Source organism: Microcebus murinus, chromosome 25, assembly GCF_040939455.1.
Source record: "Microcebus murinus isolate Inina chromosome 25, M.murinus_Inina_mat1.0, whole genome shotgun sequence".
Taxonomy (NCBI): domain Eukaryota; kingdom Metazoa; phylum Chordata; class Mammalia; order Primates; family Cheirogaleidae; genus Microcebus; species Microcebus murinus.
In genome coordinates this window covers 142,698-169,714 of record NC_134128.1, presented here as the reverse complement: position 1 = coordinate 169,714, position 27,017 = coordinate 142,698, and the positions used below count along the sequence as shown (strand labels likewise).

At 61.1% G+C, this 27,017-nt stretch overlaps 6 pseudogenes; all 6 read left to right on the top strand.

Annotated features, from left to right (window-relative positions):
* Positions 1-5,018: 5,018 nt before the first annotated feature.
* LOC142864479 (uncharacterized) lies at positions 5,019-5,145 on the top strand (annotated as a pseudogene).
* A 3,839-nt stretch (positions 5,146-8,984) lies between these two features.
* Positions 8,985-9,103, top strand: LOC142864519 (uncharacterized; annotated as a pseudogene).
* Positions 9,104-12,635: 3,532 nt separating this feature from the next.
* LOC142864518 (uncharacterized) lies at positions 12,636-12,754 on the top strand (annotated as a pseudogene).
* Positions 12,755-16,266: 3,512 nt separating this feature from the next.
* Positions 16,267-16,385, top strand: LOC142864517 (uncharacterized; annotated as a pseudogene).
* A 3,513-nt stretch (positions 16,386-19,898) lies between these two features.
* LOC142864516 (uncharacterized) lies at positions 19,899-20,017 on the top strand (annotated as a pseudogene).
* Positions 20,018-23,530: 3,513 nt separating this feature from the next.
* LOC142864515 (uncharacterized) lies at positions 23,531-23,649 on the top strand (annotated as a pseudogene).
* Positions 23,650-27,017: the final 3,368 nt, after the last annotated feature.

The following is a 27,017-nucleotide window of genomic DNA, read 5'->3' as shown; positions in this document are numbered from 1 at the left end:
GTGACAACATGTGACAATTTGGTGACAATATGGTGACAACATGTGACAATTAAGTGACAATTTGGTGACAACAGGTGACAATATGGTGACAATATGGTGACAACAGGTGACAACAGGTGACAATATGGTGACAATATGGTGACAACAGGTGACAAATTGTGACAATATGGTGACAACAGGTGACAATATGGTGACAATATGGTGACAACATGTGACAATTTGGATACAATTTGGTGACAACAGGTGACAATATGGTGACAATTTGGTGACAATATGGTAACAACATGCGACAATTTGGTGACAATATGGTGACAACAGGTGACAATTTGGTGACAATATGGTGACAACATGGTGACAATATGGTGACAACATGCGACAATTTGGTGACAACAGATGACAACAGGTGACAATTTGGTGACAACAGGTGACAATATGGTTACAAAATGGTGACAATATCGTGACGTGACAACATGTGACAATATGGTGACAAAATGTGATAATTTGGTTACAATTTGGTGACAACAGGTGACAATATGGTGACAAAATGGTGACAATATCGTGACAACATGTGACAATATGGTGACAAAATGTGACAATTTGGTTACAATTTGGTGACAACAGGTGACAATATGGTGACAATATGGTGACAACAGGTGACAATATGGTGACAAAATGATGACAATATCGTGACAACATGTGACAATAGGGTGACAACATGTGACAATTTGGTTACAATTTGGTGACAACAGGTGAAAATATGGTGACAATATGGTGACAACATGTGACAATATGGTGACAACATGTGACAATTTGGTTACAATTTGGTGACAACAGGTGACAAATTGGTGACAACATGGTGACAACAGGTGACAATTTGGTGACAATATGGTGACAACATGTGACAATAGGGTGACAACATGTGACAATTTGGTTACAATTTGGCGACAACAGGTGACAATATGGTGACAATATGGTGACAACAGGTGACAATTTGGTGACATGTGACAATTTGGTGACAACAGGTGACAACATGGTGACAGCATGTAACAATTTGGTGACAATATGGTGACACCATGCGACAATTTGGTGAGAATTTGGTGACAACAGGTGACAATATGGTGACAATTTGGTGACAACAGGTGACAATTTGGTGACAATTTGGTGACATGTGACAATTTGGTGACAATATGGTGACAACATGGTGACAATTTGGTGACAATCTGGTGACAACATGGTGACAATTTGGTGACAACATGTGACGATTTGGTGACAATTTGGTTTCATTGTCACTGTCACTGTCATTGTCACTGTCATTGTCACTGTCGATGTCATTGTCACTGCCATTGTCATTATTGATGTCATTGTCACTGTGGATGTTATTGTCATTGTCACTGTTGTCATTGCAACTGTCATTGTCACTGTAGATGTCATTCTCATTGTCACTGTTGTCATTGTCACTGTCGATGTCATTGTCACTGTTGATGTCATTGTCACTGTCGATGTCATTGTCACTGTTGATGTCATTGTCACTGTCGATGTCATTGTCACTGTTGTCATTGTCACTGTTGATGTCATTGTCACTGTCATTGTGATTGTCACTGTTGATGTCATTGTCACTGTCGATGTCATTGTCACTGTCATTATCACTGTCGATGTCATTGTCACTGTCGATGTCATTGTCACTGTCACTGTCACTGTAGATGTCATTGTCACTGTTGATATCAATGTTACTGTCCATGTCATTGTCATTGTCACTGTTGATATTGTCACTGTCGATGTCATTGTAACTGTTGATGTAATTGTAACTGTCGATGTCATTGTCACTGTTGTCGATGTCACTGCTGATGTCATTGTTACTGTTGTCATTGTCACTGTCGATGTCACTGTCGATGTCATTGTCACTGTCATTGTCACTGTAGATGTCATTGCCACTGTCATTGTCACTGTTGATGTCATTGTCACTGTCATTGTCACTGTCATTGAGATTGTCACTGTTGATGTTATTGTCACTGCCGATGTCATTGTCACGGTCATTGTCATTGTCACTGTCGATGTCATTGTCACTGTCAATGTCACTGTCACGGTCATTGTTGCTGTGGATGTCATTATCACTGTTGATGTCATTGTCACTGTCATTGTCACTGTCGATGTCATTGTGACTGTGGTTGTCATTGTCACTGCCGATGTCATTGTCACTTTTGTCATTGTCACTGTCGATGTCACTGCCGATGTCATTGTCACTGTTGTCATTGTCATTGTCAATGTCACTGTCGATGTCATGGTCACTGTCCATGTCATTGTCAATGTCATTGTCACCGTGGATGTCATTGCCACTGTCATTGTCACTGTCGATGTCATTGTCACTGTCATTGTCACTGTTGATGTAATTGTCACTGTCATTGTCACTGTCATCGTCACTGTCATTGTGATTGTCACTGTCGATGTTATTGTCACTGCCAATGTCATTGTCACTGTCATTGTCATTGTCACTGTCGATGTCATTGTTACTGTTGATGTTATTGTCACTGTCGATGTCATTTGTTCTGTCACAATTTGGAGAGCGCGGCGGGGGTCCAGGGGGGTGACACCAACCCTAGGCACCCACCACCGTGCCTGGCACCCCACCCCGCTCCGTCGGGCCTCCTATTGCCCCCAGCCGCAGCACCGCTGCAACGCGGAAGCAGGCGTGGCATCTGGACTGTCGGGTCTCAGACCAAGGGTCTGGTCTGTGGGAACCAACACGCTGGAGGAAACCTTGAGAGTCCGAGAGGGGAGGGAGTTGCAGAAGAAAACCAGGATGTCATTTTGAGGGAGTATGTGGCCAGAACTCGTCCCGTTGATTTTGGTGTTCTATGGGCTACACGTAGGAATCTTTGATGGTGGCACCGGATGTTGGGGGATGCACAGTCACACCCAGACGTGCTCGACAGGCCTCCTTTTACTGTTGTTTTTGGAGTCATTTAAAAAAAAAAAAAAAAATGCCTCTTGGCCGGGCGTGCTGGCTCACGCCTGTAATCCTAGCACTCTGGAAGGCCGAGGTGGGCGGATTGCTCGAGGTCAGGAGTTCGAAACCAGCCTGAGCAAGAGCGAGACCCAATCTCCACTATAAATAGAAAGAAATTAATTGGCCAACTAATATATATATACAAAAAAAAAATTAGCCAGGCATGGTGGCGCATGCCTGTAGTCCCAGCTACTTGGGAGGCTGAGGCAGCAGGATTGCTTGAGCCCAGGAGATTGAGGTTGCTGTGAGCTAGGCTGACGCCATGGCACTCACTCTAGCCAGGGCAACAAAGCGAGACTCTGTCTCCAAAAAAAAAAAAAAAATGCCTCTTACCTTGATTATTGCATTTTCTTTTCTCTCTCTTTTCAAGCAGATTATGGGAGTACAAGTGTTAAGGTTCCATGTATTGCCCGTGCCCCCCTCCCCCCTGTTGTCTTATCCATTTATCTCTCATGCTTTAGCAGCGTATGGTGGGGGTCCCAATGTTAAGGTCAGGTACATTGCCCTCTCCCCGCCTCCCCCCTCTGGTCAGAGCTTCAAGTGCGCCCATCCCCCAGTCGGTGCGCACCCACCCCATTCCTAATGGGTGTGTATGCCCATCCCATCCCCCCACCCGCCCGACCCCCACCCGATGAAGGTGATTCCTCTACGTCCACTCAGGTGTCCATGGGTTCCTACCAATTTGCCGGTGAGCACGCACACGTGGTGCTCCTGTGTCCATTCTTGGGATACTTGGCTTACTGGAACGGGTTCCAGCTCCGGCCAGGAGAACACGGGAGGCGCCCTCTCACCGCCGTTTCTCATAGCCGAATAGCACTCCGTGGTGTCCACGCGCCACATTTTATTAATGCACTCTTGGATGGATGGGCACTCGGGTCGCTTCCACATCTTTGCAATTGTGAATTGTGCCGCCACAGACACCCGAGCGCAGTTGTCTTCTGCGTAGGCTGCGGGACTGGCTCTTCTGAATGCCGCTAGCTCGTGACCCACGGGTGAATCTGGTCAGGGTACTTGCTCTAAGGAGCAAACTCTGATCCGGGCGAGCTACCGGTGTCTCTGTTTGCTTGTTTCTCTCTTCCGTTTCGGGAAAGGCTTCCTTGCTGGGTGTGGAAATCTCCTATGCCTTTCCTCGCCTCTTCTGTCAGCTTTAAAATTCTCTTTCAGTTGCCACCCTCACAAACGTCTTAGGAACATCTTTACGGTGCCTTCCTTAGTGAAATGACCCTCAATGAAGCTGGAACCAAATCTCTAATCGCCCAGTTTTAGCAAGTCCACACCCCAGGGTGGTTGGGGTCCAATCCAGCCCCGGCCAGGCCCAGGCCCCTTGGACTGGGCCACAGGAGGACACAGAGTAGGGTCCCGGCCCCCACGGTAGCGGTGTCAGCAGTTCTGCAACGGCTTGGGGGGTTTCCAGAGGTAGGAGATGGAGGGGACTGATTTCTTCAGCGCCCCGCAAAACACCCCACCCATGGCACACATCCTGAAAGATGCCCCTACACTCGCTCCCCTCCCCTATGCGCTGTGCCCCAGCCCTGGTCCGGGGCGGATAGGCGGCAGCCCACACGCAGGGCGGGGGCGGAGCTGAAAGGGGTTGTGCGGGAGGGCGGCCCCTGGGGCCAAAGGCGACCGCCCGCACATGCGCAGTCAGCAGCGGCGCACTGGGGTTGGGGGCGGGTAGGTGAGAGAGGCGAGGCCAGGAGAGGGGGGCGGCTGGAGGTCTCCACCTTGGCGGGTCCAGCCGTGGAGGCTGGAGGCGCATCTGGTGTGTGTGAGTGTGTGAGTGTGTGTGTGTGTGTGTGTGTGTTGTGTGTGTGTGAAGACAGCCCCCCACCCCGCCGAGCCCACCATGCCCGGCACCCCAGTCCCGTGGAGACCTCGGGACCGGGCCAGCGAACTCAACAAGCCCGGGCCGGCCCCGAGTGGGTCAGCGCCAGCGCGGGGCCTGGGGCGGGAGGAGGCGCGGGGAAGCGCAGAGACGCTCAGCTTCTTGAGCGGGGCTGGGGCGCCCTCCGCTGTCTACGGCCACACCACCCTGAACGCCCCCCCCCCCCAGATCTCGTCTGATCTCGGAAGCTAAGCAGGGTCGGGCCTGGTTAGTACTTGGATGGAAGACCGCCTGGGAATCCCGGGTGCCACAGGCTTTTTTTTCATTTTTTTTGCCTCTTGTTCTGTCCCCATTCGGAGAGCGCGGCGGCAGTCGGGGGGGGGGGGTCACCCCCACCCTCAGCGCCCGCCGCGGTGCCTGGCCCCCCAGCCCGCTCCGTGGGGCCTCCTCTTGTCCCAAGCCGCAGCACCGCCGCCACGCGGCAGCAGGCGTGGCACCTGGACTGTCCGGTCTCAGACCGAGGGTCTGGTCTGTGGGAACCGACACGCTGGAGGAAACCTTCAGATTCTGAGAGGGGAGGGAGTTGCAGAAGAAGGCCGGGATGGCATTTTGAAGGAGTTGTGACCAGAACTCGTCCCGTTGATTTTGGCGTTCTATGGGCTACACGTAGGAATCTTTGGTGGTGGCACCGGATGTTGGGGGATGCACAGTCACACCCAGACGTGCTGGACAGGCCTCCTTTTACTTTTCTTTTCGGAGTCATTTTTTTTTTAAAAAAATGCCTCCTGGCCAGGCGTGCTGGCTCACACCTGTAATCCTAGCACTCTGGAAGGCCGAGGAGGGCGGATTGCTCGAGGTCAGGAGTTCGAAACCAGCCTGAGCAAGAGCGAGACCCCATCTCTACTATAAACAGAAAGAAATTAATTGGCCAACTAATATATATATATATATATATATATATATATATATACATATATACAAAAAAAAAATTAGCCGGGCATGGTGGCGCATGCCTGTAGTCCCAGCTACTTGGGAGGCTGAGGCAGCAGGATTGCTTGAGCCCAGGAGATTGAGGTTGCTGTGAGCTAGGCTGACGCCATGGCACTCACTCTAGCCAGGGCAACAAAGGGAGACTCTGTTTCCTAAAAAAAAAAAAAAAAATGCCTCTTACCTTGATTATTGCATTTTCTTTTCTCTCTCTTTTCAAGCAGATTATGGGAGTACAAGTGTTAAGGTTCCATGTATTGCCCGTGCCCCCCTCCCCCCTGTTGTCTTATCCATTTATCTCTCATGCTTTAGCAGCATATGGTGGGGGTCCCAATGTTAAGGTCAGGTACATTGCCCTCTCCCCGCCACCCCCCTCTGGTCAGAGCTTCAAGTGCATCCATCCCCCAGTCGGTGCCCACCCACCCCCTCCCTAATGGATGTGTATGCCCACCCCCTCCCCACGCCCGCCCGACACCCACCCGATGAAGGTGATTCCTCTGTGTCCACCTAGGTGTCCATCCGTTCCTACCAATTTGCAGGTGAGCGCGCGCACGTGGTGCTCGTGTGTCCATGCTTGGGATACGTGGCCTAAGGGAACGGGTTCCAGCTCTGGGCAGGAGAGCACGAGAGGTGCCCTCTCACCGCTGCTCCTCACAGCCGGGTAGCACTCCGTGGTGTCCACACGCCACATGTTATTAATGCACTCCTGGATGGATGGGCACTCAGGTCGCTTCCACATCTTTGCGATTGTGAATTGTGCCCTAACTGTCACCCTACCCCTTACCCAGCCCGACTCCTCTGCCAATGCCTGACCCGCTCCTCCCCCGCCCCCGCCTGTCACCGTCACCCACACCGTCACCGTCACCGTCCTCTGCCCCTGCCTGACAGGCTCCTCCCCGCCCAGCCCAACACCCGGGCCACTGCCTGACTCGCTCCTCCCCGGCCAGGCCCGTCACTGTCCTGGGCCCCTGCCTGACACGCTCCTCCCCGCCCGTCAGTCACCGTCCTCGGCCCCTGGCTGACCGGCTCCTCTGTCGCCTGGGCCTTCCAGGGGCTTGGTGTGGAAGCTGCTTCCAGGAAGCCCACCAGGAACCCGGCAGCAGGGCAGCCGCAGCAGTCTGGCACAGGCATCCCTAAGTCGCCTGCCTGCCGGGGACGTGCCCCACTGTGCCACGGGGGCCCAGCCTGGTGTCTTCCCTGAGGCCCTGGGGCTGCCGCTCCCCGCAAGGGGAGAGCCTCGGAGGTGGGGACCACCTCCTGATGGGGACGTCCACGCAGCTCTCCACGTCCGATTCCGGGGCTCTCTGTCCTGCCCGAAGGCCCAGCTGGCCTGTGGGTCCTTAGAGTGGCAGAAACATCCTCAAACTGATATTGCGAATCCAGTGGTTGTCTGCACTTTTGTGCTGGGCACCCCAGGGTGGCCCAGGGGCTGGCTGGACAACGCGGTCTGCTCGGGGGCTTTGGAGGAGCAACCGATGCCCTTTGGACTTTGGTGGCAGCGTCTTAGGTGTCTCTGAGCCCTGAACCATGTCGGGGAGGAGGTGGGAGGGGCCGCGACCTGCAGTCGTGTTCCCGGGGTGGCGCGGCATGTGGCTTCTTCCACAGGCTGCCTGGCCTGGGCTCCCTGCACCTGGGCCTTTGGAGGACTGGCCCTGTTCTTGCCAACGCTTCCTGCAGGGACCCAGAGCTGGGAGGTTGCGTCTCCAGCCCTGGGCCGGGCAGAGCCCCAGCGGGCCATGCCCACAACCTCTCTCAGCACGGGTCCCCCAGAAGGCTCCTTTGGGACCAGGATTCTCCTGCGGGTGACTTCTTAAAGTCTGGCCCCTGGATGGAGGGGCACCAGGAGTAGAGGAGCCGGAAGCGGAAGGGGGTGCCCATGCGAGGGGACATTTTCAGGCCGAGTCCCAGCCTCAGCCTGATCCTCCTGGGAACCCCGGGGTGTACATCACACCCCCTGGTTGTCCCGCTCTGAGACAAGGAGCCGGGCTTCGCATTCCCACAGCAGCCAGTCGTGGGCTGAGGACACCTGGGGCCTTGGGAACTCCCTGGCTTCTCTTTGGATTACCATTTGGAGCTGCTTGGGAATCCTGCCGCCACACACACCCGAGTGCAGGTGTCTTCTGCACAGACTGCGGGCCTCGCGCTTCTGAATGCCACTGGCTCGCCACCCACCCACGGGTGAACCTGGTCAGGGTGCTTTCTCTAAGGAGCAGACTCTGATCCGGGCGGGCTACCGGTGTCTCTGTTTGCTCGTTTCTTTCTTCCATTTCGGGAAAGTCTTCCTTACTGGGTGTGGAAATCTCCTATGCCTTTCCTCGCCTATTCTGTCAGCTTTAAAATTCTCTTTCAGTTGCCACCCTCACAGATGGATTAGGAAACTCTTTTCGGTGCCTTCATTAGTGAAATGACCTCAAGGAAGCTCGAATCCAATATCTAATCGCCGGCTTTTAGCAAGTCCACACCCGAGGGTGGTTGGGGTCCAATCCAGCCCCGGGCCAGGCCCAGGCCCCTTGGACTGGGCCACAGGAGGACACAGAGCAAGGTCCCGGCCCCCACGGGAGCGGTGCCGGCAGTTCTCCAAGGGCTTGGGGGTTTTCCAGAGGTAGGAGATGGAGGGGACTGATTTCTTCAGCGCCCCCCAAACCACCCCGCCCCGCCCCACCCCAGCCATGGGACACATCCCGAGAGACGCCCCTACACTCGCTCCCCTCCCCCATGCGCTGTGCCCCAGCCCTGGCCCTGGGGAATAGGCGGCAGCCCACCCACAGGGCGGGGGCGCAGCTGACAGGGGTTGTGCGGGAGGGCGGCCCCTGGCTGGGGTCAAAGGGTGAGCACGCGTGCGCAGTCAGCGGCCGCGCGCTGGGGGTGGGGGCGGGTAGGTGAAGGAGGCGAGGTGAGGAGAGGAGGGGGGCTGGAAGGTCTCCACCTTGGCGGGTCCAGCCGTGGAGGCGCATCGTGTGTGTGTGTGTGTGTGTGTGTGTGTGTGTGTGTGTGTGTGTGTGTGTAGACAGCCCCCCATCCCACCCCGCCCCGCCCCGTCCCTCACCTCAGTCCTCCGGAGTCCGCCCGACCGGGCCGGCGAACTCCACAGGCCCGGCGCGGGTCAGCGCTATCGCGGGGAAGCGCGGTGAGGCTGGCCTCTTGAGCGGGGCAGGGGCGCCCTCCGCGGTCTACGGCCACACCACCCCGAACGCGCCCCATCTCGTCTGCTCTCAGAAGCTAAGCAGCGTCGGGCCTGGTTAGTACTTGGATGGGAGACCGCCTGGGAATCCCGGGTGCCCTAGGCTTTTTTTTTTTTTTTTTTTTGCCTGTTGCTCTGTCCCCTTGCTGGGAGCCAGGCGGCGGGGCGGCCGTCGGGCGGATCACCCCCACCCTCAGCGCCCGCCGCGGTGCCTGCCGCCCCAGCCCGCACCGTGGGGCCTCCTCTTGTCCCAAGCCGGGACACCGCCGCCACGGGGCAGCATGCGTGCCATCTGGACTGTCAGGTCTCAGACCAAAGGTCTGGTCTGTGGGAACCGACACGCTGGAGGAAACCTCGAGAGTCTGAGAGGGGAGGGAGTTCCGGAAGGATTCCAGGATGTCACTTTGAGCGAGTATGTGACCAGAACTCGTCCCGTTGCTTTTGGGGTTCTATGGGCTACACGCAGGAATCTCTGGTGGTGGCACTGGAGGTTGGGGGAACCGGAGTCACACCCAGACCTGCTCGACAGGCCTCCTTTTACTTTTCTTTTCGGATTCATTTTCTTAGAAAGTGTCTCTTATCTCTATGATTGCATTTTCTTTTCTCTCTCTTTTCAAGCAGATGATGGGAGTACAAGTATTGAGGTGACATGTGTTGCCCGTGCCCCCCTCCCCCCTGTCTCCTTATTTATTTCTCATTTTCTCCCAGTGTATTGTGGGGGTACCAATGTTCAGGTCGGGTGCATTGCTCTTTCCCCGCCTCCCCCCTCGGGTCAGAGCTTCAAGTGCGCCCATCCCCCAGTCGGTGCGCACCCACCCCCTCCCTAATGCATGTGTATGCCCACCCCCTCCCCACGCCCGCCCGACACCCACCCGATGAAGGTGATTCCTCGCTGTCCACTTAGGTGTCCATCCGTTCGTACCAATTTGCCGGTGAGCGCGCGCACGTGGTGCTCGTGTGTCCGTTCTTGGGATACCTGGCCTACTGGAACGGGTTCCAGCTCTGGCCAGGAGAACACGAGAGGCGCGCTCTCACCGCTGCTCCTCACAGCCGAATGGCACTCCGTGGTGTCCACGCGCCGCATGTTATTAATGCACTCCTGGATGGATGGGCACTCGGGTCGCTTCCACATCTTTGCGATTGTGAATTGTGCCCTAACTGTCACCCTACCCCTTACCCAGCCCGTCTCCTCTGCCCCTGCCTGACGCGCTCCTCCCCCGCCAGGCCCGTCACTGTCCTTGGCCCCTGCCCCTGCCTGACCGGCCCCTTCCCGCCCCGGCCCGTCACCGTCACCGTCACCGTCACCGTCCTCTGCCCCTGCCTGACAGGCTCGTCCCCGCCCGGCCCACCACCTGGGCCACTGCCTGACTCGCTCCGCTCCTCCCCGGCCAGGCCCGTCACTGTCCTGGGCCCCTGCCTGACCGGCTCCTTCCCGCCCGGCCTGTCACCGTCCTCTGCCCCTGCCTGACACGCTCCTCCCCGCCCGTCACCGTCCTCGGCCCCTGCCTGACCGGCTCCTCCGTCGCCTGGGCCTTCCAGGGGCTTGGTGTGGACGCTGCTTCCAGGAAGCCCTCCAGGAACCCGGCAGCAGGGCGGCCGCAGCAGTCTGGCGCAGGCATCGCTAAGTCCCCTGCCGGGGACGGGGACGTGCCCCGCTGTGCCGCGGGGGGCCCAGCCTGGTGTCTTCCCTGAGGCCCTGGGGCTGCCGCTCCCCGCAAGGGGAGAGCCTCGGAGGTGGGGACCGCCTCCTGATGGGGACGTCCACGCAGCTCTCCACGTCGGATTCCGGGGCTCTCTGTCCTGCCTGAAGGCCCAGCTGGCCTGCGGGTCCTTAGAGTGGCAGAAACATCCTCAAACTGATATTGCGAGTCCGGTGGTTGTCTGCACTTTTGTGCTGGGCACCCCAGGGAGGCCCAGGGGCTGGCTGGACAACGCGGTCTGCTCGGGTGCTTTGGAGGAGCAACCGATGCCCTTTGGACTTTGGTAGCAGCGTCTCAGGTGTCTCTGAGCCCTGCGCCATGTCGGGGAGGAGGCGGGAGGGGCCGCGACCTGCAGTCGTGTTCCCGGGGTGGCACGGCATGTGGCTTCTTCCACAGGCTGCTTGGCCTGGGCTCCCTGCACCTGGGCCTTTGGGGGACTGGCCCTGTGCTTGCCAACGCTTCCTGCAGGGACCCGGAGCTGGGAGGTGGCATCTCCCAGCCCTGGGCCGGGCAGAGCCCCAGCGGGCCATGCCCACACCCTCTCTCAGCACGGGTCCCCCAGAAGGCTCCTTTGGGACCAGGATTCTCCTGCGGGTGACTTCTTAAAGTCTGGCCCCTGGATGGAGGGGCACCGGGAGTAGAGGAGCCGGAAGCGGAAGGGGGTGCCCATGCGAGGGGACATTTTCAGGCCAAGTACCAGCTTCAGCCTGATCCTCCTGGGAACCCCGGGGTGTACGTCCCACCTCCTGGTTGTCCCGCTCTGAGACAAGGAGCCGGGCTTCGCATTCCCCCAGCAGCCAGTCGTGGGCTGAGGACACCTGGGGCCTTGGGAACTCCCTGGCTTCTCTTTGGATTACCATTTGGAGCTGCTTGGGAATCCTGCCGCCACACACACCCGAGTGCAGGTGTCTTCTGCACGGACTGGGGGCCTCGCGCTTCTGAATGCCACTGGCTCGCCACCCACCCACGGGTGAACCTGGTCAGGGTGCTTTCTCTAAGGAGCAGACTCTGATCCGGGCGGGCTACCGGTGTCTCTGTTTGCTCGTTTCTTTCTTCCATTTCGGGAAAGTCTTCCTTACTGGGTGTGGAAATCTCCTATGCCTTTCCTCGCCTATTCTGTCAGCTTTAAAATTCTCTTTCAGTTGCCACCCTCACAGATGGATTAGGAAACTCTTTTCGGTGCCTTCATTAGTGAAATGACCTCAAGGAAGCTCGAATCCAATATCTAATCGCCGGCTTTTAGCAAGTCCACACCCGAGGGTGGTTGGGGTCCAATCCAGCCCCGGGCCAGGCCCAGGCCCCTTGGACTGGGCCACAGGAGGACACAGAGCAGGGTCCCGGCCCCCACGGGAGCGGTGCCGGCAGTTCTCCAAGGGCTTGGGGGTTTTCCAGAGGTAGGAGATGGAGGGGACTGATTTCTTCAGCGCCCCCCAAACCACCCCGCCCCGCCCCACCCCAGCCATGGGACACATCCCGAGAGACGCCCCTACACTCGCTCCCCTCCCCCATGCGCTGTGCCCCAGCCCTGGCCCTGGGGAATAGGCGGCAGCCCACCCACAGGGCGGGGGCGCAGCTGACAGGGGTTGTGCGGGAGGGCGGCCCCTGGCTGGGGTCAAAGGGTGAGCGCGCGTGCGCAGTCAGCGGCCGCGCGCTGGGGGTGGGGGCGGGTAGGTGAAGGAGGCGAGGTGAGGAGAGGAGGGGGGCTGGAAGGTCTCCACCTTGGCGGGTCCAGCCGTGGAGGCGCATCGTGTCTGTGTGTGTGTGTGTGTGTGTGTAGACAGCCCCCCATCCCACCCCGCCCCGCCACGTCCCTCACCTCAGTCCTCCGGAGTCCGCCCGACCGGGCCGGCGAACTCCACAGGCCCGGCGCGGGTCAGCGCTATCGCGGGGAAGCGCGGTGAGGCTGGCCTCTTGAGCGGGGCAGGGGCGCCCTCCGCGGTCTACGGCCACACCACCCCGAACGCGCCCCATCTCGTCTGCTCTCAGAAGCTAAGCAGCGTCGGGCCTGGTTAGTACTTGGATGGGAGACCGCCTGGGAATCCCGGGTGCCCTAGGCTTTTTTTTTTTTTTTTTGCCTGTTGCTCTGTCCCCTTGCTGGGAGCGCGGCGGCGGGGCGGCCGTCCGGCGGATCACCCCCACCCTCAGCGCCCGCCGCGGTGCCTGCCGCCCCAGCCCGCACCGTGGGGCCTCCTCTTGTCCCAAGCGGGGACACCGCCGCCACGGGGCAGCATGCGTGCCATCTGGACTGTCAGGTCTCAGACCAAAGGTCTGGTCTGTGGGAACCGACACGCTGGAGGAAACCTCGAGAGTCTGAGAGGGGAGGGAGTTCCGGAAGGATTCCAGGATGTCACTTTGAGCGAGTATGTGACCAGAACTCGTCCCGTTGCTTTTGGGGTTCTATGGGCTACACGCAGGAATCTCTGGTGGTGGCACTGGAGGTTGGGGGAACCGGAGTCACACCCAGACCTGCTCGACAGGCCTCCTTTTACTTTTCTTTTCGGATTCATTTTCTTAGAAAGTGTCTCTTATCTCTATGATTGCATTTTCTTTTCTCTCTCTTTTCAAGCAGATGATGGGAGTACAAGTATTGAGGTGACATGTGTTGCCCGTGCCCCCCTCCCCCCTGTCTCCTTATTTATTTCTCATTTTCTCCCAGCGTATTGTGGGGGTACCAATGTTCAGGTCGGGTGCATTGCTCTTTCCCCGCCTCCCCCCTCGGGTCAGAGCTTCAAGTGCGCCCATCCCCCAGTCGGTGCGCACCCACCCCCTCCCTAATGCATGTGTATGCCCACCCCCTCCCCACGCCCGCCCGACACCCACCCGATGAAGGTGATTCCTCGCTGTCCACTTAGGTGTCCATCCGTTCGTACCAATTTGCCGGTGAGCGCGCGCACGTGGTGCTCGTGTGTCCGTTCTTGGGATACCTGGCCTACTGGAACGGGTTCCAGCTCTGGCCAGGAGAACACGAGAGGCGCCCTCTCACCGCTGCTCCTCATAGCCGAATGGCACTCCGTGGTGTCCACGCGCCGCATGTTATTAATGCACTCCTGGATGGATGGGCACTCGGGTCGCTTCCACATCTTTGCGATTGTGAATTGTGCCCTAACTGTCACCCTACCCCTTACCCAGCCCGTCTCCTCTGCCCCTGCCTGACGCGCTCCTCCCCCGCCAGGCCCGTCACTGTCCTTGGCCCCTGCCCCTGCCTGACCGGCCCCTTCCCGCCCCGTCACCGTCACCGTCCTCTGCCCCTGCCTGACAGGCTCGTCCCCGCCCGGCCCACCACCTGGGCCACTGCCTGACTCGCTCCGCTCCTCCCCGGCCAGGCCCGTCACTGTCCTGGGCCCCTGCCTGACCGGCTCCTTCCCGCCCGGCCTGTCACCGTCCTCGGCCCCTGCCTGACACGCTCCTCCCCGCCCGTCACCGTCCTCGGCCCCTGCCTGACCGGCTCCTCCGTCGCCTGGGCCTTCCAGGGGCTTGGTGTGGACGCTGCTTCCAGGAAGCCCTCCAGGAACCCGGCAGCAGGGCGGCCGCAGCAGTCTGGCGCAGGCATCGCTAAGTCCCCTGCCGGGGACGGGGACGTGCCCCGCTGTGCCGCGGGGGGCCCAGCCTGGTGTCTTCCCTGAGGCCCTGGGGCTGCCGCTCCCCGCAAGGGGAGAGCCTCGGAGGTGGGGACCGCCTCCTGATGGGGACGTCCACGCAGCTCTCCACGTCGGATTCCGGGGCTCTCTGTCCTGCCTGAAGGCCCAGCTGGCCTGCGGGTCCTTAGAGTGGCAGAAACATCCTCAAACTGATATTGCGAGTCCGGTGGTTGTCTGCACTTTTGTGCTGGGCACCCCAGGGAGGCCCAGGGGCTGGCTGGACAACGCGGTCTGCTCGGGTGCTTTGGAGGAGCAACCGATGCCCTTTGGACTTTGGTAGCAGCGTCTCAGGTGTCTCTGAGCCCTGCGCCATGTCGGGGAGGAGGCGGGAGGGGCCGCGACCTGCAGTCGTGTTCCCGGGGTGGCACGGCATGTGGCTTCTTCCACAGGCTGCTTGGCCTGGGCTCCCTGCACCTGGGCCTTTGGGGGACTGGCCCTGTGCTTGCCAACGCTTCCTGCAGGGACCCGGAGCTGGGAGGTGGCATCTCCCAGCCCTGGGCCGGGCAGAACCCCAGCGGGCCATGCCCACAACCTCTCTCAGCACGGGTCCCCCAGAAGGCTCCTTTGGGACCAGGATTCTCCTGCGGGTGACTTCTTAAAGTCTGGCCCCTGGATGGAGGGGCTCCGGGAGTAGAGGAGCCGGAAGCGGAAGGGGGTGCCCATGCGAGGGGACATTTTCAGGCCAAGTACCAGCTTCAGCCTGATCCTCCTGGGAACCCCGGGGTGTACGTCCCACCTCCTGGTTGTCCCCCTCTGAGACAAGGAGCCGGGCTTCGCATTCCCCCAGCAGCCAGTCGTGGGCTGAGGACACCTGGGGCCTTGGGAACTCCCTGGCTTCTCTTTGGATTACCATTTGGAGCTGCTTGGGAATCCTGCCGCCACACACACCCGAGTGCAGGTGTCTTCTGCACGGACTGCGGGCCTCGCGCTTCTGAATGCCACTGGCTCGCCACCCACCCACGGGTGAACCTGGTCAGGGTGCTTTCTCTAAGGAGCAGACTCTGATCCGGGCGGGCTACCGGTGTCTCTGTTTGCTCGTTTCTTTCTTCCATTTCGGGAAAGTCTTCCTTACTGGGTGTGGAAATCTCCTATGCCTTTCCTCGCCTATTCTGTCAGCTTTAAAATTCTCTTTCAGTTGCCACCCTCACAGATGGATTAGGAAACTCTTTTCGGTGCCTTCATTAGTGAAATGACCTCAAGGAAGCTCGAATCCAATATCTAATCGCCGGCTTTTAGCAAGTCCACACCCGAGGGTGGTTGGGGTCCAATCCAGCCCCGGGCCAGGCCCAGGCCCCTTGGACTGGGCCACAGGAGGACACAGAGCAGGGTCCCGGCCCCCACGGGAGCGGTGCCGGCAGTTCTCCAAGGGCTTGGGGGTTTTCCAGAGGTAGGAGATGGAGGGGACTGATTTCTTCAGCGCCCCCCAAACCACCCCGCCCCGCCCCACCCCAGCCATGGGACACATCCCGAGAGACGCCCCTACACTCGCTCCCCTCCCCCATGCGCTGTGCCCCAGCCCTGGCCCTGGGGAATAGGCGGCAGCCCACCCACAGGGCGGGGGCGCAGCTGACAGGGGTTGTGCGGGAGGGCGGCCCCTGGCTGGGGTCAAAGGGTGAGCGCGCGTGCGCAGTCAGCGGCCGCGCGCTGGGGGTGGGGGCGGGTAGGTGAAGGAGGCGAGGTGAGGAGAGGAGGGGGGCTGGAAGGTCTCCACCTTGGCGGGTCCAGCCGTGGAGGCGCATCGTGTCTGTGTGTGTGTGTGTGTGTGTGTAGACAGCCCCCCATCCCACCCCGCCCCGCCACGTCCCTCACCTCAGTCCTCCGGAGTCCGCCCGACCGGGCCGGCGAACTCCACAGGCCCGGCGCGGGTCAGCGCTATCGCGGGGAAGCGCGGTGAGGCTGGCCTCTTGAGCGGGGCAGGGGCGCCCTCCGCGGTCTACGGCCACACCACCCCGAACGCGCCCCATCTCGTCTGCTCTCAGAAGCTAAGCAGCGTCGGGCCTGGTTAGTACTTGGATGGGAGACCGCCTGGGAATCCCGGGTGCCCTAGGCTTTTTTTTTTTTTTTTTTGCCTGTTGCTCTGTCCCCTTGCTGGGAGCGCGGCGGCGGGGCGGCCGTCCGGCGGATCACCCCCACCCTCAGCGCCCGCCGCGGTGCCTGCCGCCCCAGCCCGCACCGTGGGGCCTCCTCTTGTCCCAAGCCGGGACACCGCCGCCACGGGGCAGCATGCGTGCCATCTGGACTGTCAGGTCTCAGACCAAAGGTCTGGTCTGTGGGAACCGACACGCTGGAGGAAACCTCGAGAGTCTGAGAGGGGAGGGAGTTCCGGAAGGATTCCAGGATGTCACTTTGAGCGAGTATGTGACCAGAACTCGTCCCGTTGCTTTTGGGGTTCTATGGGCTACACGCAGGAATCTCTGGTGGTGGCACTGGAGGTTGGGGGAACCGGAGTCACACCCAGACCTGCTCGACAGGCCTCCTTTTACTTTTCTTTTCGGATTCATTTTCTTAGAAAGTGTCTCTTATCTCTATGATTGCATTTTCTTTTCTCTCTCTTTTCAAGCAGATGATGGGAGTACAAGTATTGAGGTGACATGTGTTGCCCGTGCCCCCCTCCCCCCTGTCTCCTTATTTATTTCTCATTTTCTCCCAGCGTATTGTGGGGGTACCAATGTTCAGGTCGGGTGCATTGCTCTTTCCCCGCCTCCCCCCTCGGGTCAGAGCTTCAAGTGCGCCCATCCCCCAGTCGGTGCGCACCCACCCCCTCCCTAATGCATGTGTATGCCCACCCCCTCCCCACGCCCGCCCGACACCCACCCGATGAAGGTGATTCCTCGCTGTCCACTTAGGTGTCCATCCGTTCGTACCAATTTGCCGGTGAGCGCGCGCACGTGGTGCTCGTGTGTCCGTTCTTGGGATACCTGGCCTACTGGAACGGGTTCCAGCTCTGGCCAGGAGAACACGAGAGGCGCCCTCTCACCGCTGCTCCTCATAGCCGAATGGCACTCCGTGGTGTCCACGCGCCGCATGTTATTAATGCACTCCTGGATGGATGGGCACTCGGGTCGCTTCCACATCTTTGCGATTGTGAATTGTGCCCTAACTGTCACCCTACCCCTTACCCAGCCCGTCTCCTCTGCCCCTGCCTGACGCGCTCCTCCCCCGCCAGGCCCGTCACTGTCCTTGGCCCCTGCCCCTGCCTGACCGGCCCCTTCCCGCCCCGTCACCGTCACCGTCCTCTGCCCCTGCCTGACAGGCTCGTCCCCGCCCGGCCCACCACCTGGGCCACTGCCTGACTCGCTCCGCTCCTCCCCGGCCAGGCCCGTCACTGTCCTGGGCCCCTGCCTGACCGGCTCCTTCCCGCCCGGCCTGTCACCGTCCTCTGCCCCTGCCTGACACGCTCCTCCCCGCCCGTCACCGTCCTCGGCCCCTGCCTGACCGGCTCCTCCGTCGCCTGGGCCTTCCAGGGGCTTGGTGTGGACGCTGCTTCCAGGAAGCCCTCCAGGAACCCGGCAGCAGGGCGGCCGCAGCAGTCTGGCGCAGGCATCGCTAAGTCCCCTGCCGGGGACGGGGACGTGCCCCGCTGTGCCGCGGGGGGCCCAGCCTGGTGTCTTCCCTGAGGCCCTGGGGCTGCCGCTCCCCGCAAGGGGAGAGCCTCGGAGGTGGGGACCGCCTCCTGATGGGGACGTCCACGCAGCTCTCCACGTCGGATTCCGGGGCTCTCTGTCCTGCCTGAAGGCCCAGCTGGCCTGCGGGTCCTTAGAGTGGCAGAAACATCCTCAAACTGATATTGCGAGTCCGGTGGTTGTCTGCACTTTTGTGCTGGGCACCCCAGGGAGGCCCAGGGGCTGGCTGGACAACGCGGTCTGCTCGGGTGCTTTGGAGGAGCAACCGATGCCCTTTGGACTTTGGTAGCAGCGTCTCAGGTGTCTCTGAGCCCTGCGCCATGTCGGGGAGGAGGCGGGAGGGGCGGCGACCTGCAGTCGTGCTCCCGGGGTGGCACGGCATGTGGCTTCTTCCACAGGCTGCTTGGCCTGGGCTCCCTGCACCTGGGCCTTTGGGGGACTGGCCCTGTGCTTGCCAACGCTTCCTGCAGGGACCCGGAGCTGGGAGGTGGCATCTCCCAGCCCTGGGCCGGGCAGAGCCCCAGCGGGCCATGCCCACACCCTCTCTCAGCACGGGTCCCCCAGAAGGCTCCTTTGGGACCAGGATTCTCCTGCGGGTGACTTCTTAAAGTCTGGCCCCTGGATGGAGGGGCACCGGGAGTAGAGGAGCCGGAAGCGGAAGGGGGTGCCCATGCGAGGGGACATTTTCAGGCCAAGTACCAGCTTCAGCCTGATCCTCCTGGGAACCCCGGGGTGTACGTCCCACCTCCTGGTTGTCCCGCTCTGAGACAAGGAGCCGGGCTTCGCATTTCCCCAGCAGCCAGTCGTGGGCTGAGGACACCTGGGGCCTTGGGAACTCCCTGGCTTCTCTTTGGATTACCATTTGGAGCTGCTTGGGAATCCTGCCGCCACACACACCCGAGTGCAGGTGTCTTCTGCACGGACTGGGGGCCTCGCGCTTCTGAATGCCACTGGCTCGCCACCCACCCACGGGTGAACCTGGTCAGGGTGCTTTCTCTAAGGAGCAGACTCTGATCCGGGCGGGCTACCGGTGTCTCTGTTTGCTCGTTTCTTTCTTCCATTTCGGGAAAGTCTTCCTTACTGGGTGTGGAAATCTCCTATGCCTTTCCTCGCCTATTCTGTCAGCTTTAAAATTCTCTTTCAGTTGCCACCCTCACAGATGGATTAGGAAACTCTTTTCGGTGCCTTCATTAGTGAAATGACCTCAAGGAAGCTCGAATCCAATATCTAATCGCCGGCTTTTAGCAAGTCCACACCCGAGGGTGGTTGGGGTCCAATCCAGCCCCGGGCCAGGCCCAGGCCCCTTGGACTGGGCCACAGGAGGACACAGAGCAGGGTCCCGGCCCCCACGGGAGCGGTGCCGGCAGTTCTCCAAGGGCTTGGGGGTTTTCCAGAGGTAGGAGATGGAGGGGACTGATTTCTTCAGCGCCCCCCAAACCACCCCGCCCCGCCCCACCCCAGCCATGGGACACATCCCGAGAGACGCCCCTACACTCGCTCCCCTCCCCCATGCGCTGTGCCCCAGCCCTGGCCCTGGGGAATAGGCGGCAGCCCACCCACAGGGCGGGGGCGCAGCTGACAGGGGTTGTGCGGGAGGGCGGCCCCTGGCTGGGGTCAAAGGGTGAGCGCGCGTGCGCAGTCAGCGGCCGCGCGCTGGGGGTGGGGGCGGGTAGGTGAAGGAGGCGAGGTGAGGAGAGGAGGGGGGCTGGAAGGTCTCCACCTTGGCGGGTCCAGCCGTGGAGGCGCATCGTGTCTGTGTGTGTGTGTGTGTGTGTGTAGACAGCCCCCCATCCCACCCCGCCCCGCCACGTCCCTCACCTCAGTCCTCCGGAGTCCGCCCGACCGGGCCGGCGAACTCCACAGGCCCGGCGCGGGTCAGCGCTATCGCGGGGAAGCGCGGTGAGGCTGGCCTCTTGAGCGGGGCAGGGGCGCCCTCCGCGGTCTACGGCCACACCACCCCGAACGCGCCCCATCTCGTCTGCTCTCAGAAGCTAAGCAGCGTCGGGCCTGGTTAGTACTTGGATGGGAGACCGCCTGGGAATCCCGGGTGCCCTAGGCTTTTTTTTTTTTTTTTTTGCCTGTTGCTCTGTCCCCTTGCTGGGAGCGCGGCGGCGGGGCGGCCGTCCGGCGGATCACCCCCACCCTCAGCGCCCGCCGCGGTGCCTGCCGCCCCAGCCCGCACCGTGGGGCCTCCTCTTGTCCCAAGCCGGGACACCGCCGCCACGGGGCAGCATGCGTGCCATCTGGACTGTCAGGTCTCAGACCAAAGGTCTGGTCTGTGGGAACCGACACGCTGGAGGAAACCTCGAGAGTCTGAGAGGGGAGGGAGTTCCGGAAGGATTCCAGGATGTCACTTTGAGCGAGTATGTGACCAGAACTCGTCCCGTTGCTTTTGGGGTTCTATGGGCTACACGCAGGAATCTCTGGTGGTGGCACTGGAGGTTGGGGGAACCGGAGTCACACCCAGACCTGCTCGACAGGCCTCCTTTTACTTTTCTTTTCGGATTCATTTTCTTAGAAAGTGTCTCTTATCTCTATGATTGCATTTTCTTTTCTCTCTCTTTTCAAGCAGATGATGGGAGTACAAGTATTGAGGTGACATGTGTTGCCCGTGCCCCCCTCCCCCCTGTCTCCTTATTTATTTCTCATTTTCTCCCAGCGTATTGTGGGGGTACCAATGTTCAGGTCGGGTGCATTGCTCTTTCCCCGCCTCCCCCCTCGGGTCAGAGCTTCAAGTGCGCCCATCCCCCAGTCGGTGCGCACCCACCCCCTCCCTAATGCATGTGTATGCCCACCCCCTCCCCACGCCCGCCCGACACCCACCCGATGAAGGTGATTCCTCGCTGTCCACTTAGGTGTCCATCCGTTCGTACCAATTTGCCGGTGAGCGCGCGCACGTGGTGCTCGTGTGTCCGTTCTTGGGATACCTGGCCTACTGGAACGGGTTCCAGCTCTGGCCAGGAGAACACGAGAGGCGCCCTCTCACCGCTGCTCCTCATAGCCGAATGGCACTCCGTGGTGTCCACGCGCCGCATGTTATTAATGCACTCCTGGATGGATGGGCACTCGGGTCGCTTCCACATCTTTGCGATTGTGAATTGTGCCCTAACTGTCACCCTACCCCTTACCCAGCCCGTCTCCTCTGCCCCTGCCTGACGCGCTCCTCCCCCGCCAGGCCCGTCACTGTCCTTGGCCCCTGCCCCTGCCTGACCGGCCCCTTCCCGCCCCGTCACCGTCACCGTCCTCTGCCCCTGCCTGACAGGCTCGTCCCCGCCCGGCCCACCACCTGGGCCACTGCCTGACTCGCTCCGCTCCTCCCCGGCCAGGCCCGTCACTGTCCTGGGCCCCTGCCTGACCGGCTCCTTCCCGCCCGGCCTGTCACCGTCCTCGGCCCCTGCCTGACACGCTCCTCCCCGCCCGTCACCGTCCTCGGCCCCTGCCTGACCGGCTCCTCCGTCGCCTGGGCCTTCCAGGGGCTTGGTGTGGACGCTGCTTCCAGGAAGCCCTCCAGGAACCCGGCAGCAGGGCGGCCGCAGCAGTCTGGCGCAGGCATCGCTAAGTCCCCTGCCGGGGACGGGGACGTGCCCCGCTGTGCCGCGGGGGGCCCAGCCTGGTGTCTTCCCTGAGGCCCTGGGGCTGCCGCTCCCCGCAAGGGGAGAGCCTCGGAGGTGGGGACCGCCTCCTGATGGGGACGTCCACGCAGCTCTCCACGTCGGATTCCGGGGCTCTCTGTCCTGCCTGAAGGCCCAGCTGGCCTGCGGGTCCTTAGAGTGGCAGAAACATCCTCAAACTGATATTGCGAGTCCGGTGGTTGTCTGCACTTTTGTGCTGGGCACCCCAGGGAGGCCCAGGGGCTGGCTGGACAACGCGGTCTGCTCGGGTGCTTTGGAGGAGCAACCGATGCCCTTTGGACTTTGGTAGCAGCGTCTCAGGTGTCTCTGAGCCCTGCGCCATGTCGGGGAGGAGGCGGGAGGGGCCGCGACCTGCAGTCGTGTTCCCGGGGTGGCACGGCATGTGGCTTCTTCCACAGGCTGCTTGGCCTGGGCTCCCTGCACCTGGGCCTTTGGGGGACTGGCCCTGTGCTTGCCAACGCTTCCTGCAGGGACCCGGAGCTGGGAGGTGGCATCTCCCAGCCCTGGGCCGGGCAGAACCCCAGCGGGCCATGCCCACAACCTCTCTCAGCACGGGTCCCCCAGAAGGCTCCTTTGGGACCAGGATTCTCCTGCGGGTGACTTCTTAAAGTCTGGCCCCTGGATGGAGGGGCTCCGGGAGTAGAGGAGCCGGAAGCGGAAGGGGGTGCCCATGCGAGGGGACATTTTCAGGCCAAGTACCAGCTTCAGCCTGATCCTCCTGGGAACCCCGGGGTGTACGTCCCACCTCCTGGTTGTCCCCCTCTGAGACAAGGAGCCGGGCTTCGCATTCCCCCAGCAGCCAGTCGTGGGCTGAGGACACCTGGGGCCTTGGGAACTCCCTGGCTTCTCTTTGGATTACCATTTGGAGCTGCTTGGGAATCCTGCCGCCACACACACCCGAGTGCAGGTGTCTTCTGCACGGACTGCGGGCCTCGCGCTTCTGAATGCCACTGGCTCGCCACCCACCCACGGGTGAACCTGGTCAGGGTGCTTTCTCTAAGGAGCAGACTCTGATCCGGGCGGGCTACCGGTGTCTCTGTTTGCTCGTTTCTTTCTTCCATTTCGGGAAAGTCTTCCTTACTGGGTGTGGAAATCTCCTATGCCTTTCCTCGCCTATTCTGTCAGCTTTAAAATTCTCTTTCAGTTGCCACCCTCACAGATGGATTAGGAAACTCTTTTCGGTGCCTTCATTAGTGAAATGACCTCAAGGAAGCTCGAATCCAATATCTAATCGCCGGCTTTTAGCAAGTCCACACCCGAGGGTGGTTGGGGTCCAATCCAGCCCCGGGCCAGGCCCAGGCCCCTTGGACTGGGCCACAGGAGGACACAGAGCAGGGTCCCGGCCCCCACGGGAGCGGTGCCGGCAGTTCTCCAAGGGCTTGGGGGTTTTCCAGAGGTAGGAGATGGAGGGGACTGATTTCTTCAGCGCCCCCCAAACCACCCCGCCCCGCCCCACCCCAGCCATGGGACACATCCCGAGAGACGCCCCTACACTCGCTCCCCTCCCCCATGCGCTGTGCCCCAGCCCTGGCCCTGGGGAATAGGCGGCAGCCCACCCACAGGGCGGGGGCGCAGCTGACAGGGGTTGTGCGGGAGGGCGGCCCCTGGCTGGGGTCAAAGGGTGAGCGCGCGTGCGCAGTCAGCGGCCGCGCGCTGGGGGTGGGGGCGGGTAGGTGAAGGAGGCGAGGTGAGGAGAGGAGGGGGGCTGGAAGGTCTCCACCTTGGCGGGTCCAGCCGTGGAGGCGCATCGTGTCTGTGTGTGTGTGTGTGTGTGTGTAGACAGCCCCCCATCCCACCCCGCCCCGCCACGTCCCTCACCTCAGTCCTCCGGAGTCCGCCCGACCGGGCCGGCGAACTCCACAGGCCCGGCGCGGGTCAGCGCTATCGCGGGGAAGCGCGGTGAGGCTGGCCTCTTGAGCGGGGCAGGGGCGCCCTCCGCGGTCTACGGCCACACCACCCCGAACGCGCCCCATCTCGTCTGCTCTCAGAAGCTAAGCAGCGTCGGGCCTGGTTAGTACTTGGATGGGAGACCGCCTGGGAATCCCGGGTGCCCTAGGCTTTTTTTTTTTTTTTTTTGCCTGTTGCTCTGTCCCCTTGCTGGGAGCGCGGCGGCGGGGCGGCCGTCCGGCGGATCACCCCCACCCTCAGCGCCCGCCGCGGTGCCTGCCGCCCCAGCCCGCACCGTGGGGCCTCCTCTTGTCCCAAGCCGGGACACCGCCGCCACGGGGCAGCATGCGTGCCATCTGGACTGTCAGGTCTCAGACCAAAGGTCTGGTCTGTGGGAACCGACACGCTGGAGGAAACCTCGAGAGTCTGAGAGGGGAGGGAGTTCCGGAAGGATTCCAGGATGTCACTTTGAGCGAGTATGTGACCAGAACTCGTCCCGTTGCTTTTGGGGTTCTATGGGCTACACGCAGGAATCTCTGGTGGTGGCACTGGAGGTTGGGGGAACCGGAGTCACACCCAGACCTGCTCGACAGGCCTCCTTTTACTTTTCTTTTCGGATTCATTTTCTTAGAAAGTGTCTCTTATCTCTATGATTGCATTTTCTTTTCTCTCTCTTTTCAAGCAGATGATGGGAGTACAAGTATTGAGGTGACATGTGTTGCCCGTGCCCCCCTCCCCCCTGTCTCCTTATTTATTTCTCATTTTCTCCCAGCGTATTGTGGGGGTACCAATGTTCAGGTCGGGTGCATTGCTCTTTCCCCGCCTCCCCCCTCGGGTCAGAGCTTCAAGTGCGCCCATCCCCCAGTCGGTGCGCACCCACCCCCTCCCTAATGCATGTGTATGCCCACCCCCTCCCCACGCCCGCCCGACACCCACCCGATGAAGGTGATTCCTCGCTGTCCACTTAGGTGTCCATCCGTTCGTACCAATTTGCCGGTGAGCGCGCGCACGTGGTGCTCGTGTGTCCGTTCTTGGGATACCTGGCCTACTGGAACGGGTTCCAGCTCTGGCCAGGAGAACACGAGAGGCGCCCTCTCACCGCTGCTCCTCATAGCCGAATGGCACTCCGTGGTGTCCACGCGCCGCATGTTATTAATGCACTCCTGGATGGATGGGCACTCGGGTCGCTTCCACATCTTTGCGATTGTGAATTGTGCCCTAACTGTCACCCTACCCCTTACCCAGCCCGTCTCCTCTGCCCCTGCCTGACGCGCTCCTCCCCCGCCAGGCCCGTCACTGTCCTTGGCCCCTGCCCCTGCCTGACCGGCCCCTTCCCGCCCCGTCACCGTCACCGTCCTCTGCCCCTGCCTGACAGGCTCGTCCCCGCCCGGCCCACCACCTGGGCCACTGCCTGACTCGCTCCGCTCCTCCCCGGCCAGGCCCGTCACTGTCCTGGGCCCCTGCCTGACCGGCTCCTTCCCGCCCGGCCTGTCACCGTCCTCTGCCCCTGCCTGACACGCTCCTCCCCGCCCGTCACCGTCCTCGGCCCCTGCCTGACCGGCTCCTCCGTCGCCTGGGCCTTCCAGGGGCTTGGTGTGGACGCTGCTTCCAGGAAGCCCTCCAGGAACCCGGCAGCAGGGCGGCCGCAGCAGTCTGGCGCAGGCATCGCTAAGTCCCCTGCCGGGGACGGGGACGTGCCCCGCTGTGCCGCGGGGGGCCCAGCCTGGTGTCTTCCCTGAGGCCCTGGGGCTGCCGCTCCCCGCAAGGGGAGAGCCTCGGAGGTGGGGACCGCCTCCTGATGGGGACGTCCACGCAGCTCTCCACGTCGGATTCCGGGGCTCTCTGTCCTGCCTGAAGGCCCAGCTGGCCTGCGGGTCCTTAGAGTGGCAGAAACATCCTCAAACTGATATTGCGAGTCCGGTGGTTGTCTGCACTTTTGTGCTGGGCAGCCCAGGGAGGCCCAGGGGCTGGCTGGACAACGCGGTCTGCTCGGGTGCTTTGGAGGAGCAACCGATGCCCTTTGGACTTTGGTAGCAGCGTCTCAGGTGTCTCTGAGCCCTGCGCCATGTCGGGGAGGAGGCGGGAGGGTCCGCGACCTGCAGTCGTGTTCCCGGGGTGGCACGGCATGTGGCTTCTTCCACAGGCTGCTTGGCCTGGGCTCCCTGCACCTGGGCCTTTGGGGGACTGGCCCTGTGCTTGCCAACGCTTCCTGCAGGGACCCGGAGCTGGGAGGTGGCATCTCCCAGCCCTGGGCCGGGCAGAGCCCCAGCGGGCCATGCCCACACCCTCTCTCAGCACGGGTCCCCCAGAAGGCTCCTTTGGGACCAGGATTCTCCTGCGGGTGACTTCTTAAAGTCTGGCCCCTGGATGGAGGGGCACCGGGAGTAGAGGAGCCGGAAGCGGAAGGGGGTGCCCATGCGAGGGGACATTTTCAGGCCAAGTACCAGCTTCAGCCTGATCCTCCTGGGAACCCCGGGGTGTACGTCCCACCTCCTGGTTGTCCCGCTCTGAGACAAGGAGCCGGGCTTCGCATTCCCCCAGCAGCCAGTCGTGGGCTGAGGACACCTGGGGCCTTGGGAACTCCCTGGCTTCTCTTTGGATTACCATTTGGAGCTGCTTGGGAATCCTGCCGCCACACACACCCGAGTGCAGGTGTCTTCTGCACGGACTGGGGGCCTCGCGCTTCTGAATGCCACTGGCTCGCCACCCACCCACGGGTGAACCTGGTCAGGGTGCTTTCTCTAAGGAGCAGACTCTGATCCGGGCGGGCTACCGGTGTCTCTGTTTGCTCGTTTCTTTCTTCCATTTCGGGAAAGTCTTCCTTACTGGGTGTGGAAATCTCCTATGCCTTTCCTCGCCTATTCTGTCAGCTTTAAAATTCTCTTTCAGTTGCCACCCTCACAGATGGATTAGGAAACTCTTTTCGGTGCCTTCATTAGTGAAATGACCTCAAGGAAGCTCGAATCCAATATCTAATCGCCGGCTTTTAGCAAGTCCACACCCGAGGGTGGTTGGGGTCCAATCCAGCCCCGGGCCAGGCCCAGGCCCCTTGGACTGGGCCACAGGAGGACACAGAGCAGGGTCCCGGCCCCCACGGGAGCGGTGCCGGCAGTTCTCCAAGGGCTTGGGGGTTTTCCAGAGGTAGGAGATGGAGGGGACTGATTTCTTCAGCGCCCCCCAAACCACCCCGCCCCGCCCCACCCCAGCCATGGGACACATCCCGAGAGACGCCCCTACACTCGCTCCCCTCCCCCATGCGCTGTGCCCCAGCCCTGGCCCTGGGGAATAGGCGGCAGCCCACCCACAGGGCGGGGGCGCAGCTGACAGGGGTTGTGCGGGAGGGCGGCCCCTGGCTGGGGTCAAAGGGTGAGCGCGCGTGCGCAGTCAGCGGCCGCGCGCTGGGGGTGGGGGCGGGTAGGTGAAGGAGGCGAGGTGAGGAGAGGAGGGGGGCTGGAAGGTCTCCACCTTGGCGGGTCCAGCCGTGGAGGCGCATCGTGTCTGTGTGTGTGTGTGTGTGTGTGTAGACAGCCCCCCATCCCA